General features: G+C 42.1%; 1 long non-coding RNA gene across 3 annotated transcripts in view; it reads right to left on the bottom strand.

Annotated features, from left to right (window-relative positions):
• LOC118971301 (uncharacterized) overlaps positions 1–17,805 on the bottom strand; it is a 374,798-nt gene that overhangs the window by 99,188 nt on the left and 257,805 nt on the right. For all 3 annotated transcript variants that reach the window (XR_005059677.2, XR_012124698.1, XR_005059676.2), the window contains one exon: positions 4,407–4,481. This is a non-coding gene — a long non-coding RNA (uncharacterized lncRNA). The remainder of the gene's footprint in view (positions 1–4,406; positions 4,482–17,805) is intronic.

Below are 17,805 nucleotides of genomic sequence, written 5' to 3'. Positions count from 1 at the left end.
CTGGGGCGGCATATGTGAGTAAACGGGGTTCCTACAGTCTCATTGACCATCATTCAAATCCTCAAACTGCCCCTTTCTGGCTGTGTTTTCTTTTTGACAAATTATTCAGCTTTATTAAATTCCATTTGCTTATTGAAGGGGGGTCAAAATACCTATTTCATAGAGCTGTTGTGATGATTAATGAGATACGCGTAAAAAAGTACGCATTGTGCTTGATACATAGTGAGTGCTCGGTACAAGCTGCTCTTTCAGTCTCTCCTTGTTGAGTCCACCAAAAGGACTTCATGACTATATGGCTTCAACTATACACTGATAGTGGAATATAAAACGAAAGAACAGCGTAAGAATAAAGCCCAGATCTCCACGTCTTACAATGGGTGAATTATTTATGTTAGCATGATTGCGGAAACTTACGATGCCTTGGAAGCAGAAGTTTCATATCACCTTAGAAGGAGACTTTTTCTGGAAGCCCAAGTTTCTACTGCTGAGCAAGTCTTAGCCAACCTTTCCTGTCTCTTCAAATAGCTGGGGAAGTATGCTTTATAATCTCTTCTACCCCAACAAACCTATAATCAGCAGGAGAAATTTCAGCAATACAGACAAATGTTGAATCATTACACTGTACAACTGAAACTAACAGAATGTTCTATGTCAAGCATAGCTCAGCCGAAAAGAAAACAATGAAAGCTTAAATAGATGGATGAGCCTGAATTTTATCTGCTATAAGCTGACATATTCATGTCTATTTCAAGCTTAAAAAGTATATGAAACAGAACAGAAATCTGAATTAGAAACTAAATGGAGATAGAAGAAAGAAAGAAAATCAGAAGTAGAAAAGGCAGCCGAAGTCACCAACTGAGCACAAAGCAAGTCTCACAGCTGCCACCCTGTCACCCCTCCTAGTGTCAGGTCGTCCACCCTGGGCTCCTCTCGCCTCTGACGGTTCTTTCTCTGGGTCTCTGAGGCCTGCACGCCCTCTCAGCAATGGGTATTGCCCAGCGCCCACTCTCTTTATTTCGTTTATGTCTTCTTGTTCGTACTCTTAACGTTAAGATTGCCACGGGCAACGCTTGTTAAGTGGGTTGTTGCATAGTCCTTGCACAAGGGACACGTGTTTAGATTCACACAAGTATTATTGATAGTCATCAGTATCTTGACTATTATGATCTCTGCTGGTCACCTGGAAATTTCCGTGGGAGGTGTAGGTTCTGGTTAAGAGCATGGGCTTTGGAACCAGACTCATTGTGAAAGTCGGTTGTGCTGTTGTGTTTCTTCTGCAAGTGATGCAAACGTTCCTTTTTGTATTTGGGGGTGACGTCTGCAGACAGGCTATAAGGACCAAACAGTGCGAGGGGTTCTTAACCTTTTGTGCCGTGGACCTTTGTGACACTCTGGGGAAGCCCTTGGAGGACCTTCTCAGAATAATACATTTTAAATAAATAAGAGACCAAATACTATAGGCAAATCAGTTGCAGGCATCCAGTTATCCAGATATTAAAAAAAAAAACAAATTTGTGATTAATAATCAATGCATTAAATAAGAACTAAAGGTAGGTCTAATACCAACAGGAACTTAAAAGTTTGTGAAATAGAAATGTTACTTTGAGTAGCTGTCACAATTGTGATAAAATACAAAAACATCTGTGATTTCCATTAATGACAAAGGTAATATTTCCAGTGTTTGCTTGCTTGCATCTATATTTGAAATATTAAGTTCCAATTAAAGGTTAGTAAAAGTAAATATGTAAGCTTTTTTCATCCAAGTTCAAAGATACAAAGGTAACTTGTGAAACTATTTCAGTTCTTTAGTATATGAGTTTGTTCATTTTTTCCTAAGAAGGTATATATTAACTTTGTGGGTTTTTAAAAGCATAGACTATTTGAAATTACATGTTTGACTGTTTCTTTTAGTTCTTCCCAGCATTTGTTGACAAAGACAAATGAACACATTTGGGGGTTATTCTGAGATTTACGATGCTTCTTAACATACATCTTTATCCTCTTAATTGTAAAAGATCTGTTTTGTCTGTGATTTACTCATTCCTAATGATTCATTTAGACCTGGAAAATCTCTCCTGTGTTGCCAAGAAGTTTTGTCTTATTAATTTGGAGGAATCCCATGACCTCGCTGCAATTAGGCATCACATGTTATTTAGAAACATACTCTATAAAAGGTTTCTCAACCACTTCCGCGTGAGTATCCAGTACAGTCACAGAAGTAACACGTCACGCGGCACTACACAGCCCCTGGACAGCAAGAATGGAGGCGAGGGGGCATTTCAGTTCCTTAACACAAATGCCAAGTTCTTGAGACAAAGTATTTTCATCCAGGGTTCCTTCCCTGCAGCCCCCTTAGATGGTAACATCGGCGCAGAGGGCTTCCCTCTCTCTCGTCCGTCACAGCATCCCTAGCCCCCGGCTCTGTGCCTGGCAGAGAGGAGATACCCAGCAAATGTTCGCTGAAGGCAAGAATGAAGAGATGAAGAAATGAAGAAATAGAAGCCTCCTCAGCTGTGTTCTTCTCCTCTGGCAGGTGAAAGAGGAAAGTCAGGGGGCTGTGACTGTGGTTTTGTTTGCCCCCCTCATTCCCGAGTTAACTTAGCACCCTCAGAAATACTGTCTATTCAACAAAATTGTAATTAAACAAGAGGGAACTGATTTAGTGAGCATTTGAAAAAAAAATATTGCTTTGGAAGATGGTGCATTCTGTGAAAATGGGTTCATCAAATTAAGCATAGAGATAAGATTGCTGGAAGTTTGAGTTAAGAAAACCCCTGATATTTGCAGCATTATCTAGCTCTTTAGAGGCATCTGATTATATTATTAAAAATTAGCAGTCTGTTACAGAAAATAAACTCACAAGAAAATACTAAAAACATGCAGCACAGACTAGGTACTTGAAAATAATATGTTCATTAGATTCACTAATCTGATAAGTAAAAAGTAATGCCACTTGGTTGTTTGGATTTTTGTTTTTTTAAATTTATGACAAAACTTGGGCATCTTTTCCACATGTTTATTAGCTGTGTATTTCTTTTACTCTGAGATATCTCCCTTATTAAAACTGTAGCTGTCCATGTTTTTAATTGATTAGAGCTCAACCTCTCATCCTAAACATTGAGAATATTTTCCCCAGTTTAACATTTGTCTTTTGGCATTGTTTGTGTGTATGTTTGCCAAGTCAGTGATGAGTATTATTCCATATTTTGAAGGGTCTTTCTAATGCATTATTATAAAAATATTTAGCTTTGTTATTTTATAGTTTAATTTTTTGACATTCGCATCTTCAATTCATCTAATTTGGGGATAAAGAATATGTAGAGATCTAGCTTCATTATTGCCCAAATGACTATCTAGATGTCCCAAATCTTTTTGTTGTCAACCTGTTTCTTTCCCCCACTGATTGGAAAGCCCAACTTTTTCAAAGTTACTGTCATAAACGTGATTATTTCTGACCTCTTTCCATTGCGCTCTCTCTATTGTTGCAAACCACAATTACAGCTGGTTAATCCACACTGCTCAATTCTTTCCAGAATTGTCTTTGCTATTCTTGCATGTTTATTTTTCAGACAAGCTTTATAGTCATTTTGCAAGCCCCCCTGAACTTGTGATTTTGACTGGGTCTCAGGAGCATTTAACCCAATGCCAGACACATAGTAAGCCCTCTGTACGTGTGAAATATAATTGTAATTTTAATAATAGTTATGATTACCACAAAGATAATGATAGATACGAAGATGATTAACATTTTTGCAATATTGAGTTTTCTCATCCAGGATAAAATTTGGATAATTTCCATTTTTTTAAACTTTAGAAAAATATTTCAACCTGAGGTTGATTTCTGTTTTTTAGGCGACTCACTGCCTTTTCTTGCAACAACTATTTTACACCTTCATCTTCGTCCTCAAATCTCCTTTTCCATTATGCATAGTTTCGTAGAGAAAATTGGTTATCGCCTGGCTAGAGCTCTTGCTCAGATTTGCATCCCTTCTCCCTTCTTCTTCCTAGCTATGAATAATCCTCATGTAATGACCACAAAGCCCTCTTGACTTTAGATGTCATTTGTATACCAAAGAATTAAAACTTTCATCCCTCGCTCATACGTCTTGTTCCAGGTGGGAACTGTTGCTTGACTATGTGAAATTCCCACTTGGAGGTCTCTCTGGTATCTTGTCTTGGATTTAAAAGTGAACCAAATTGTCACCTACCCCACTTCAGATCTGCACGTCCTCTAATATGTGCCACCTGGGAATGTGGCTTCTCCATCCACTCTATTGCCCACGTGGACAATCTCCGACGACAACATCTCACATTCCAGTCATTACCAAATCAGTCCAGCACTTCAATTCATTCACTTATCCCCATTTTCACGGCCCCCACCCCATTCTGAGCGCCCCATCACCAACCTGGATTCCTACAACAGCTTCCTTTTTTCTTCGTATTGATTGATGAGTATCCTTTCCAACCAAGTTGTTCTCCACCTAAAAGTCAGAATAATAGTTTAGAATATAAATTTGAAATGATCACTGCCTTTTAGGGCCTTTTAGAGTGTTAGTGGCTTCCCGTTAATTTTATAATAAAGTTACCATAATCCCAAGGTCCAGTACGATCTGTTTCCAAACTATTTCTTCAGCATTATCTTCTTTCAACCTCCCTCATAACCACTTTCCTCTGCTGAGACTCACTTCCTCGAAAGGTGGCAATTCTATCTTTCTCTTCCCTTTTGTATGGAAGGTTCCAGCTCCTTCTTAGGCTTCATGTTAAATGTCACACCCTCAGGGAGGCCTTTCTTGACCCATGAGTACAGACTAGCTTCCACTGTTGTATGAGCATAATTATGGCGCCCGATGCTGTCTGTGTGGCTGCACTAGTCACCACACAACTGTTTGCTTATTTCCCTATAAGCAATTTATATTACTAGATTGTATTCTACATAGAGTCAGGGGCTATGCAACCTTTAAACCCTTTTTACTTTAAGATAACGGTAGAGTCACATGCCATTGTAAAAAAAAATAGTAGTGATCCTGTGTACACTTCATGCAGTTCCTAACAATAGCAGCAACTTGGGTACCACAGGACACATCACAGCCAGGGAACTGGCATCAATAGAATCTGCCAACCTGCTCAAAGTTTCCAGTTTTACATGTGCTCATCTCTGTATGTGTGCACTTTGTTCTGTGGCATTTAGCCACATGCAGATTTTAATCACATATAGACCACCACGGCAGTCAAGATACAGAATAATTACATGGATTTCTCATGCTACCCTTTTATAGCCTCAGTCACCTCCCCTTCTCTGATTTTTTAAATTTCAGTATCTCTGACTTCAGACAGAACTTGGTACTTAGTGGATATTTAAATGATATTTGTTAAATGAATAAAATTAATACATTATATAATTTATTATAGCTGGAATTCACTAAAAGAACGATTTACCAGAACCAAAAAGGATGTAGCCCAGAAATTCATGGGAGGATAATCTATCAAAATAAATGTTCTATTACAATATTTCTTAAAAGTGAATAGACAAAAAAAAATTTTAATTTTGTGTAAATTTCAAAACAAGCTTTTTTTTTCTAAAGCATAGAACTATTCTTAATATGAGAAAGGAACACTTTAGAATAGAGCAAAGTATTAATTTCATGGCAAAACATGTTAGTCCTTTTGAATAGGAATGTTTGCTGTCACTATTATTATTCTATGTTATTTTAGAATCTGGTCAATAAGATATAAAACATAAGGAAAAAACTTGATATGAAGAGGTTGCCAATGTCCTCCAGACAAAAATTACCCAGAACACACATGTTGTTGATTTGTGTTAATTAGTCGTTGCAGGGAGAGAGAAGGCTGCCTGGGGAATGAAGCCACTGGAAAACTGTGAGGTGGCTCAGTGATAAGGCATTAGAGAGAACTTCTTTCATAATTCGGCTTGCGTTAGAAGAATTTGGGGGAAGGCTTTAGGAAACAGGGCTCATCGCCGGTCAGGATGCTCTCATGAAGTGGGGATAACCCTGTGATTGGGTATCACAATAAATACATCTTTTCTGGAAGTACGGCAGACTAGATCAAGGTTAAAGCTGTAATTGGTAAAAATGCAACAAGTCATACATATTAGTCAAGATAGAGATATATTTGGTAACTTGTGGCTTGGACATCCTTCATGTTTTGTCTGTGCTCAGACGTGATTACACAGTGGTCTTGTTTTTGTCTGAGTCCGTGATGATCACAGCATAGCCTTGTCCAGTGTTGATGTTTTGTGAAACTGTGTCCATTTAATGGAAGAACACCAAGTCCTGGAAAATAGTACCAGGCCATCTCCTGGACGGCAGGGACGGCTTTTCTTTTTCTCAAAACAATTATCATTATTTGCAAGCCACATCAAAATATGGACACAAACCATTGTAATAAGAAGTTGATATGATCAAGAATCTATTAGTAATATTTGTGTAGAAGACAAAGATAAGCTATTTATATATGCATATATATCTCCACAATTGGTTACTTTAAAATAATGAAAAATAGATACCTTTCACAATAGAAAACATTTAAACTGGGATTAAATTTAGTGAGCTATGGTAAGGAATTGTAGATAGGGCAAAAAATCAAATTTGTACCCAGACAGGATGAGTCAAACAGCTAGAAATGTTCTTAGTAAATATGGCACATTTCCTTTTGTATATTCTGTAATACCCAAGCAAATGCTTTCCTCTTCTCAGTGTGTCAGAATGCCTATTATGAAAAGAAAGCTGTAATTCCAAGAGTTCTTTTCCTAGGAAAGAGTTTAAAATATTTTTAGGGTCTAGTCACCAAATTGAAAGGAATAAGAAGAAGCTGGCAAAAAGCTGCAAATCTTTGTGACCATGTATTTCCTAAGAAGCCAATTCTAAGGTTAACTTAGGAATTCACCTTCTGCAAGTAGAAAGTCCGCCATGGGGACTGGCATAGGAAATGAACAAAGCAACTGACTTATTATGTTGTCAAACCACAATATGTTAGTATAGGGAAAACGTTTTTAATTTATTAATCAAGATACAGGTAAAAGTAGGTAAAGTGAGGAATGACCCAAAAATACACAATTATTTTGCCAAATAATATTTTTCCCTTGTTCTGAGGGGTGGCGGTTGTGGAGGAATGAGCACAATTATGGAAATCAGAGAGATCTGGCTATAAACTCCTCTTCAATTTGCTAGATATGGGGCATTGGACAGCTTACTTAACTTCTCTGAGTCTCAATTTCTTCATTTGGAACACAGCACACACCCAACACATGGTACTTTTAAAATGATGAAATGAGAAAACATGTTAAAAATTAGAAACTACCTTAGCACCTGACACAGAGCAGGTGTCAGAAAATAAAGTGCTGGTGTCCTACAGATACCCTTTCCCATCTTCTCCTGAGAATAACTTAGCCGAGGAATTTAGCTTATCATTCTGGACAACTATGTGACGTTCAACATCACGAACCCGATGCTTAACTGGATGCAGTACAAGTGCCGTGATGGGTGGAGGGCTTACTGTTTGTCTCGCCCGAGGGGTAGGACCCCTGGGGAAGTTCACTCTGGATTCCGGGAGGCCAAATAACCACAACAGAATGTTGGGAGTAAAACGGTTTATACCAAGCCTTGTTCTCATGGTGGCAGGTCAAGCGCGGGAATCACGTGCATCTCCAGCAAGTCCAGAAACTGTCTCTGCCTTCAGGCAGAGCTCGGGCGGTGCTCTTTATACAGTAACACTGACAATCGTGGCTCATGGCCCATGGGCGTGGGAGCAGTAGCCTGGCAGCAGGCCAGTGACATCATCAAGTCGATTAGGGTCAGGTGAGGATCCTGGCCATAGGCCCTACATGTTGTAATCTCAGAAATTTAACAAGGCATTCAATCACCTTACAGGGACTCTGACAACCACTTCCACTGTGTGTTTAGGGGTTTCCCAAAACCACCAACCAGTTCTCTGACACCAGCTGGGTGTCTTACAGTTCAGCTGGATTCTGCCTCTATCTACCTGGAGATAGCATCAGATCCCACAAGTTAAGGGCTTGGTCCCACAAGACTTCTCCCCTGCCCCATCCTTCAGATGCCAGTCACAAGCCCTGTACTTCTGAATGACTGGCTATAAATCAGACGTTCCCCACGACCTCCTCCTTGGGTTCAGTTAATTTGCTAGAGCAGCTCACAAAACTCAGAAAAACATTTTACTGACTAGATTACAGGTCTCTTATAATCGCTTATAAAAGGCTGTAATTTGGCAACAGGCAGTTGGAGGAAATGCACAGGGCAAGGGTTGGGAAGGGCACGGAGGTTCTGTGCCCTGTTGGCGTGTGCCACTCTCCCAGTACCTCCAAGCGTTCACCACCCCAGAAGCTCCCTGAAACCCCTCCACAGTGGGTTTTACAGAGGCTGCCCTACACAGCCATGACTGATTGTATCATTGGCCACTGGCAAATGACTCAACCTCTAGGGGCTCCCCTCCCCAGAGGTGGGGGGTGAGAGCGAGAGCTCCTGCCCTCTCATCAAATGGTTGGTGCTCCTGGCAACCAGCCTCCATCCGCAGGTGCTTCATCAAAGTCACTTCATTGCATAAACCCAGTTTTGGTGGAAGAGGCTTGTTATGGATAAGACACCATTTCCCCTTAAGACTGAAGAGTTTTCAGGAACTGAGGATGAGAGACCAAATATTATAATAAAAGATGCTCCCATTGCTCTTATTGCCCAGGAAATTCCTGGGGTTTTGGGAGCTGTGAGCCAGGAACCATGCATGAAGATCAAATATATATTTCTTATAAATCCCAATATTGCACACCTTTTCTGAAGTTCTTTAATGTCACCCCATGCTAAGACTTTCTGCTCCTCATGGTGAAAAGATACCTTTCTACTTCCAGTCCACTAGCCACACCAGTTGAGATCACAGGTGGTGTAAAATTAACCCCCTGGTGTTTCTTCATTGACATGCTGAAGCAGAAATGTGACTCTAACGCTTTATACCTGGCTCTCATTGAAGACCTGATCAAACACCACCAGAGACCTGTCTCCCTTGATTTTCTTGTGAAACTAATAAGATCTTCCCTCAAGCCCTGGATTTTCTGAGATGGTTTCAAAGCATATTTCCTTCAGGGGTGGCTGCTACAATGCACCCCTCCTCCACAACAGGTTGGGATTTGCCCGAGGCTGTGAAACATTCTATGCAAGGCAGACGGGTAGCTGTCCCTCAGGCCCCCTGACTCTGGTCCTGTTCTCTCTCTCTTAGGACTTGCTGCACACCTTGGGTAACACTGTCTGGGGCTCAGTTATCTCTCTGGAGACTTTCCTTACCTCCGTGCTTCTCTAAAGCTGAACACCAGAGACATTTACAAACTTGACTAGGCATGAACTTGGAGTGACCAAGCGCAGGTCTCTTGAGAGCCAAATCATTATTTAATCAAGTTGGTGGATGTGGAAGAAAAGGGCAAAACCACTTAAATACAGATGGTAAGAGTCCCTGACTTCACCTCTACTTGTGAGAAATAATCACTCTTCGCAGTGACACATACAGTAAGTCAGAAGATTGCCATTTACTGCTCTTGCTTTTAGCATATTCCTCATCATTATACATGGCATCTATCAGCAAAACATTAGATTTCATTGACAGATAGGTTATAAATTTATCCTGGAAAAAAGTAAGACTGCTTTTCTGGCATGGGTACATGATCGATGCGTACACACAACTTAGCTCAGTCTCGATTATAATATGCAGTATCTTTTAACTTATTTGTGTTTTCATATTACTACACTATGTTTTACTGTTAAAAAAGCCTTTGATGCATACATTTTTTTCCTATTCTATATTTCTTAGTTGAGAATGTTTTAAACTGAGGAACTGTTTTTTGTCTATTTCTTTTAAAAATTTTGCTCTATTTTCTTTGGAAATACTAAATACTTATTGAAAAAAATATATACAGGAGGAACAGGATTTTTTTGTTTCAAAATCTGAATAGGGTAAGATCATAACTAATTGGCCTATATGAATATTAAGGCTCTTCAGTCCTAAAAAAGTCTTTACTATTAATACAGGATTGCTATCTCTGCAGTTCCTCTGCTAAGCACTTTATAGATAACATCTCAATTTATCTTCACATCACCCTAACAAGGTGGATATTATTTTACCTATTTTTTAAATATAAGATTCACCTAAGACTCAAAAAAAAGTGAAATAAATTTCTCTAAATTACACTAGTTAATGATAAAGGGACTGTCATTTTAACATAATGGGACATGAACTTTGTTTCCTTCTAGGATGTGGTAGGTAATAGTTTTGCCAAGTTCACATAACTAACAAGTTAATCAACTAAACATAGGTAGCACATAAACATCTCACATATTGAGCTGTGCAAGAACAGCATATTCTCTATGGATTACAGCACTTTATTTCTGACTCCAAACCCTGTAACGTTCAATCCTTCTAACACCCTCATGCTGCTTATCCCCAGAGCCCCCAAGTAGACATCTCACACTGTCCGGGGACTTAGCATGATACCCTTATTATAGGGGGTTTTGTAGGGTTGTCCCTGGTCAGGCAGCCTAGGTGCATCTTTGTATCCATTCCCCTTTGAGGGTCTGCCCCCTCCTGGGAATTGCTGCCTCGCAGGCAGGACCTCGGTCTACACTACTCCTGGATCCCCAGAAATCCCTCTCTGTTCTCCACCTCATCATTTTACTTTTTAACGGGGGCCAAGGAATGGGGGCCTGGCAATCGCCTGCGCTCCCCACGTCTACCTGGGAATCCCGTTCTCCACTCGCCACACTGCACTTTCTCCACTCACCTAAGGGTCTAGGCCTTGGGAAAACGGAGCCACAGTGGCAGATGCTCTACTCCTGCTTCGCATGTGGCCTCAGCCCTTTGCTGGGCAACGAAGTTTGGAGGCATCTGACTTCTTGAATTAGAGAAAATGAGGGGCAGGGGAAATACAAGAGAAAATACAAGTTAATAACTCAAAATATAATCAAAACCCACAAATGATTAGGAAGTATGAGAGCTGTCTTAAGTTTGAAGGGCTATGGGAATGGGGCGGACGGTGCCAAGTAAATAAAATGAATTGTCCCTGTCCCTAGGAGCTTGCAATATATTACTAACTGGAATAAAAGAGAATGAAGCAAAACTAATACCTATGAAATGGTCAGAGAACAACAACGTCAAATTATGCAATAGGAATTCAGAAAATCACATAGAAAGAACTGAAATAACAGAACCATCAAAGTATTTTAATAATACCTACTGCCAAATTAGATATGTCAGTGGAATCCAAGGAGTTTTACTAAGCATCTACTATGTACTAAGCACTCTACCTGGCACCAGGAATACAAGGAGGGAGCATAATTTTATCCACCAAGTCAGAGGTGGGAGGTGAAAAATGAGGAGTAAAGGAGGGCGGGACATTGGAAAACACTTTTTAAAGGATGTGATTTTGAGCTGGGTATTAAACAGTAGAATTTTGCAGTGGAATCATGACTAGAGAGAACAGAGGCAATGATAGACTGATCCTGTTTCAAGCTCTTCTTTTCCCTGCAAGCTTGGGAATGAGTTTTTTTAGCGTAAGCAGGCAGCACGAGTGAAGAGCAGGGAATTTTTCATCAGATACACCTTACAAATTACATGTATACTCTCTTCACTTGAGATGAACCTGTTTTCCCATTTGTGTTCTTCTTAAATCAAATGTTAAACTCTGGCCTCAAGTATAGAATCTGAGGCTCTTGATTACAAAACAAAGTAAAAAGAGAGATTTCCCTTCCATTCACCTTCTCTTATTCCATAGCTGCTTTCTCGGCTTCAGACTACAGATGGACAGTTGACGGTTTCCATGGAAACCATGGAAAGTGGATTTTAAGGGAGTAACACTGCAGATTGAGAAAAAACAACTCAGAGATTAAACGAATGGCTAGTTCTGGTTATGTCTGGTTTTTAATATGTAATTGTTAATATTCAGGTGACTTGGAAAAAATTCACAAGGAATGATGCGTATCAGGTGCTAAACTCTATTACACACCTCACACTCAGCTGGGGTCTTTGCTTTGTTCTCTTTCTTCCTGCCCCTCAAACCCCAAGGCGAGGAGTCAAGGCTTCTAGACACCACAGGGTGAGTCGAGATATGGCAGCCCAGACGCTCTAAGCACGGGCTGTGTCCCACACAGACACAAAGGCATCCAAGAACCCGCAGCCCTCTGGTTTCGTGGCTCCTGCCTTCTTAATCAGATCGACACAGCGTGTACACAGGGTTCATCCGCAATGCAGATAGTCGCCCTGAAACACCTTGGGGCGCACGGCCGGCAGAAATGCCTGTCAAGCTGTGATTCACTGGGCAAGCGGAAGGCCTCGGAGGGCAGCCAGTCCGAGTGTGGCCCAGGGAAAAACCACCAGCTCTTACAGGAAGCCGTCTAATTACGTTACTGAAATCCTCAGGCTTGCATGTTTCAGCCACCTCAACACGAACTCACAGACTTCACCGATTATGTAATTACGGAAAACTTCACAACAAACATGAAGTTCCCTTCTGGAGCCCACATTGAGGACCCGGGATGTGCATGTGAGCGTGGGAGGGAAGCACACGGCTCGCAGAGGGAAGAGCAAAGAGATTTATTGAACTTAAAAGGCCTCGGTTTAAAAGGGGCCTCCACCAGACCTCCCTTTTCGGGTGCATATTTTTTGCACCTGCGACTGTTTGAGGGCTGGAAAGCAAGAGCCCTCCCCCTCCCCCGAGAGACCACGCTTTAATGCCTTGGCCCCAAATGTGTCATTTTCCAGCCAGGCGGGGAGAAATCAAAAGAAACCAAGTTTTTAGAACTTTGCTGTTAAAGAAAATAATCGTTCTGAGAGGATTGGAGCCACATTTTCAGGTTAGACGCAGTTGTTAGAGACACGTCAGGAGGGAAACCATACCTCTTCACTTTCTTTCCTGACTTGCCGAGCCCTTCGTTTCGCTGGGTTCTGTGGGGCATCTGCGGCACCCATTTCAGGGGAGGGCTGCGGCGAGTTTTCGACTCTGCAACATGCAACTGTGCTCAGACCACACCGTTCAAAGTCTAGATGCCAAATGGGCCTTCCTGATTCTTCACAGAGAAGATGCCACATAAATTATTTCCATTAAAATGAACCTTTGATACCAGACATGAACGGTGGAATCTTCATTACGATGCTCACGAAGGATGTGCTGACAAATGCTCTTGCTTGAGATGGTGTTCTGGATGGGGCCTGGGGGAATGCTGGAACCGAAACCTGATTTTGCTGCTGATCCACTTCCCCCACCCCCAACCACCCGTTTCCTATGTTGACATGAAAGTTAGAGTAGAAAGCCTCTTGTCAACCATTATGAACTGTTTTATTCAAAGCAGCACCTCTGGATTCTTGTAAGACTGGCCAAGGTTTGCCCGATTATTTCTCCATCGATCCAGAGAATCAAAAGTTTAAAATCAGGGATCAAAACTGGAGCAAAGTGTTATGTTCATAGGAGGTAAAATGCAGCGCTAAAGAGAGGGAAGGAACTATAAAGCCCTCACGCACTATATACACTAGCACAAGGATGCCCTTGACTGACCAGATTAATAGAGTAGCAGATGAGAGTCAGATATGCTTCGTTTACTTTGCTGTAACTTGAAAGAAGCTGAGGGCTTCTATGTGGTGTATCCATTGATGAACACTGAGAATACAGGGGCTTCTCATATTATCTTACGAAATACTAGTGTGCCATGTGGTCAGATAGCTGGAGATTGTAAAAGTAAATATATTTAATCTCCTCAATGCGTGGGAACTAATTGTTGTCTCAGAGAGAATGATCTTTTTCCTTCACATTCTACAGCTCGATAAAATATTAACATTTTTGAAGTAGGTAGGCTTGGAATTCCTGGTTCGTGTAAAGCAAAGCCTGTGGTATACTTTGGTTCAGCCGTCTCTTGGGGAAAACGAGGGGAGCATCACCAGTTACTGAGTTATGCTTAGAGAGATATAGTGACAGCATGGAGTACGGAGGGTGGTTCAAGGGGAGACTTGGGAAGGTGGAGTAACAAGATTACAGGCTGAGGGATAGGGAACAATAGAAAGAAGAAAGAAGAGATGAGAGAAACTCAACATGAAATAGAAAATTACACTGAGCTACTCTGTGGGGAAAGTGAGAGGTTTCAATTAAATATATGCTAATCTGACCTCACTGGAGTCAGAAGAAACAGCTAGGAGCCTGCCTAGGAAATGCTGAGAGACGAGTCTTAGACCCTAAGAGAGCAAGGGTCAGCGTTCTGGGTGGCTTCTTATCTGCACACTGTGTTGCCCAAGAAAGTCGTATTTTAGGCTTCTGCTCTCAAATAAAAAAATATCTCCTTGGATGGGCTCATTTCCACGGGAAGGAAAGGATCAAGTGAAACTTCAGTGCCAAGGATTCACTGAGATGATTAACCTGGAGGGAGATTTTTTTGGAGGACCAGATACACTTAGGAATTGCAGATTCACATTCAGAGATCTCTGCATTCCATCACCATGTAAGTTTCAGATATGCAGATTTAGGTGCCTGTGGGAGTTTCATCTGGTAGTGGAATCCCGACACATCTTTTCACTTTGCAAAGCTTGTTCTGTGAATGAATTTTGTCCCCCTTGACTTGTATAAACAGTACAGACTGAGAAAAAGGGCAGTGCATGAAAACTGGGTGCCTCCAAACAGTTTTAGTTACAATTCCATTTGGAGGAACACAAAAGAATTTTTTATTTTCTATTTTATTTTTCTTCACTCCTTGAAGAAAATAAAACTAAGCACCTCACACTCATTTAGTATTGCCTACTTCAGCATTTCAGTATTTTTAAAAACCCCTCCGGTCCACACTGGCAGGCCTTTCTTTGCATGGGAGGGAGGGTTGGTTCCTGGTGGGGTTCGCCAGGCACAAGCCCTGGGTCGCCCAGCAGCTGCGCCAAGGACTCTGGGGGTCCCAGAGTACCAGCAGCAAATTCTCCAAGTACATGAGGCTGAAGAAAAACTTAGAGCTGTTTCACTTCTCCCTGGACAAATGGAGTGCCCCAGAGGCCCACAGTTTGTTCACTGTCACTCCCGAGCATGGAAAGGAGAGACATGCAAAAGAAATGGTGCTAAAGATAGGCCAGGAGGAGCAATCTCTTCTTTGCATGATTGCAGATCTCTTCTCTTCCATGTTTGGGTCATTTCTTTCTCCCTTTATTCCAGCACTAAAGGGCTGTGTGGTTTTAGGATTCAACTTTTTATTTTCGAAGGAAGGCTGGGCATCCTCCAGCCTTGTGCAGGACAGGGAACCCTTACCACGGCATGTCCTTCTGAAGAAGAGCCTGACTTTGGACACTCTCTGTCATACCCTGGGGGCTACTTGCAGCCCACATATCAGATTATCTGCCTGCCGATGGGAAATTCCACTAGCCACTTCCTGAAAACAGACTTTCTACTCTGTGGCTGTAGAGGAAAGCTGCACAGTGTCCAGACAACTCTCTCTTAATACCCACAGTGGTGGAGAAACACGTAAACCTCTTCGCCTGGCATAATCCCTGACTCCTCCGTCCTAACCTAGCCCCTGCCTGCATCATGGATTTTTTAGGGTTTCCCCTGATTTACAAAGTCAACTTGAGAATTCCCCCTAATATTGCCAGTAAGCCCAGGCAAAACAAAACATAAGTCATTGTGGATACACAGTTGCGGTTTTGTCGATTTGTTCACAGTATTTACAGGCTGGCCAGTATGTGTAGGGAGGGCCTGCTGGGAAGGACTTTCTGGAGATTGTAGAACTACCACCAGCACCAACAGATCCAAGACCCGCTTGTGGGACTCAGAACACCCGAGGAGGGGAAGCCAGCACGGGTGGCCAAAAGCAGTCATCTGAACTCTAATGCACGTCGTCTGATGTTCCAGTCTGATACAACGCCTATAGGACAGGAGGAATCTCCTGTAAGGCAGGCCACAGTAATGTTTTGACGCACCACACATCAGTGTATATTCCAGAATGTAAGACTTCCATGAAACGTCCTTTCAATCCGACTAGGCACAGATCAACATAAAAAGAAGAATAAACAAGACTTGGTGTTCATTTATTTGTCACCAAAGCTAAGTTCTTAAGAACTCTGTATACTAGATATATGTATTTAAAAAGATGATCGTTCCTGGTCATATTAATAAAAACATACTTGGCGGGATGCTTAAATTATATTAGTTTGTCATCGTCACATTTTTGAATCAGAAAGAATGTTAATGAACCAAATCTGAAGAGAAGGTAAGGAAGCAGCCTAAAACAGCTGGGCCTGGGTGGGCTGGGGGAGGGGCAACGCCAGCAGACAGAGGCCGCAGAGGACCTGCAGGAGGGAAGCTCAGGCAAGCAAGATAAAGGAGAGAAGGTTCTGGAGCTTGCCAGGGGGAATGGCATATTGAAACCTAAGAACTTTCCTCTGAGGAAAGAGTCTTTTCAAACATAGCTGTCTTGGAGAAAATCCAAATTGCCCTCTCTCAATGATTCACCAGAATTTTATGGTTATGTATTTACCACTTGAGGAAAATAAATAAGAGTTCTGTTGGAATTCCAAGGAAGGGTGCTGTTCAGATGAGTCCGGAGCCCCATTGGCCCACCCACCTTGACATGGGTCCTAGTCTGAGGAGGGGGCACCCAAGGAGTGTGAGGCGGGCTCATCACTGAGGCTTCGGTAAGGTTCACCCAGCCACCACCTGGACTCCCTGTTCCTGGGCATGGGCTTCTCCCTCCTGAGTCCTGGCCCCCACCCACTGGTCCCTGACTAAGGTGCTGAATCTGAGCCCCGCCTACACCTTGTGGCTCCCACGGATTCTCCGGGCTTGGGAGGTGCCTTCCCAGAAAGAAGGGAAATGCCCCCATCTGTTTCTAACCGTGCACTGGCTTCTGCTTCCCCAAACGTCTATGCACCCTCTAGATGGCCCTTTTGGCATCTACTTATCACAGGTCTCATTCGAACATTCGCCTTGTAGCGGGCATGATGTTGAGCAACTCAAATGCATTATCTCACTTAACCTTCTTGGCAAGACCTTGATTCAGGTTATTATTCACGTTTTACAGAGGTTCACTTGTCAGGAAGTGGTGCAGCTGGGATTCAGACACAGATCTGTCTTATTTCTAAATGTCCTGCCTGTGTGAAGGACAGTCTACTCAACAGTGGGGTCTGTCTTCCCTCACTGGAGGACAGTTGTATATTCTAGATCTTTCTCCCTGCCTGTGTGTTCTGAAATGCTATGGGCTCCTTTAGACTTCCCAGTGCATTTTATATTAAATGTGCTTTTGCTCATCAACTACATTCTCCATTTTTTCTATTAATGCTGCTACAATCATATTCTGAGCGACACTTCAGAATCGAGTCAGGGGTATGCATGTTAGGAGATGCACAAACGAGATCCCAGAGCATCCCTTTCTCGTTACGTCTAACAGTCCCTGAGAAGGCATCGTAAAAGGAAACAGGTGGCAGACCTCTGAGAGGAAGTTCTCTGAGATTGTTTACGTGATGACAAAGAAGTCAGGGAGACATGGTGTTGCTGTGATTCTCTTCATTTTTTCAGGATCTGAAGTGGTTTTAGAAAGAAAGATGCTCCAAAAGGAAGATGGACTTCCAGGGGGGTGTGACTCATAAGAACGAATATGAAAGAGAGGAGAAAACGACTTGTCAGATGGGCAATGGGCTTTTATTGGAAGCATCTGGAGCCATGGAAGAATACAGAGAGGTGGAAGCTAGAAGGGAATCAAGAAGATATAAGAAGAGGTTCCTGGCTTGGGCAGGGTGCGCAGGTGGGGTGGGGAGGCAGGCAGCAAAGGAAGAGAGAGG

The sequence above is a fragment of the Manis javanica genome, chromosome 13 (genome assembly GCF_040802235.1).
Source record: "Manis javanica isolate MJ-LG chromosome 13, MJ_LKY, whole genome shotgun sequence".
Lineage (NCBI taxonomy): Eukaryota > Metazoa > Chordata > Mammalia > Pholidota > Manidae > Manis > Manis javanica.
Note: the sequence above shows the minus strand (reverse complement) of the source record. Positions and strands in the feature narration are given on the sequence as shown.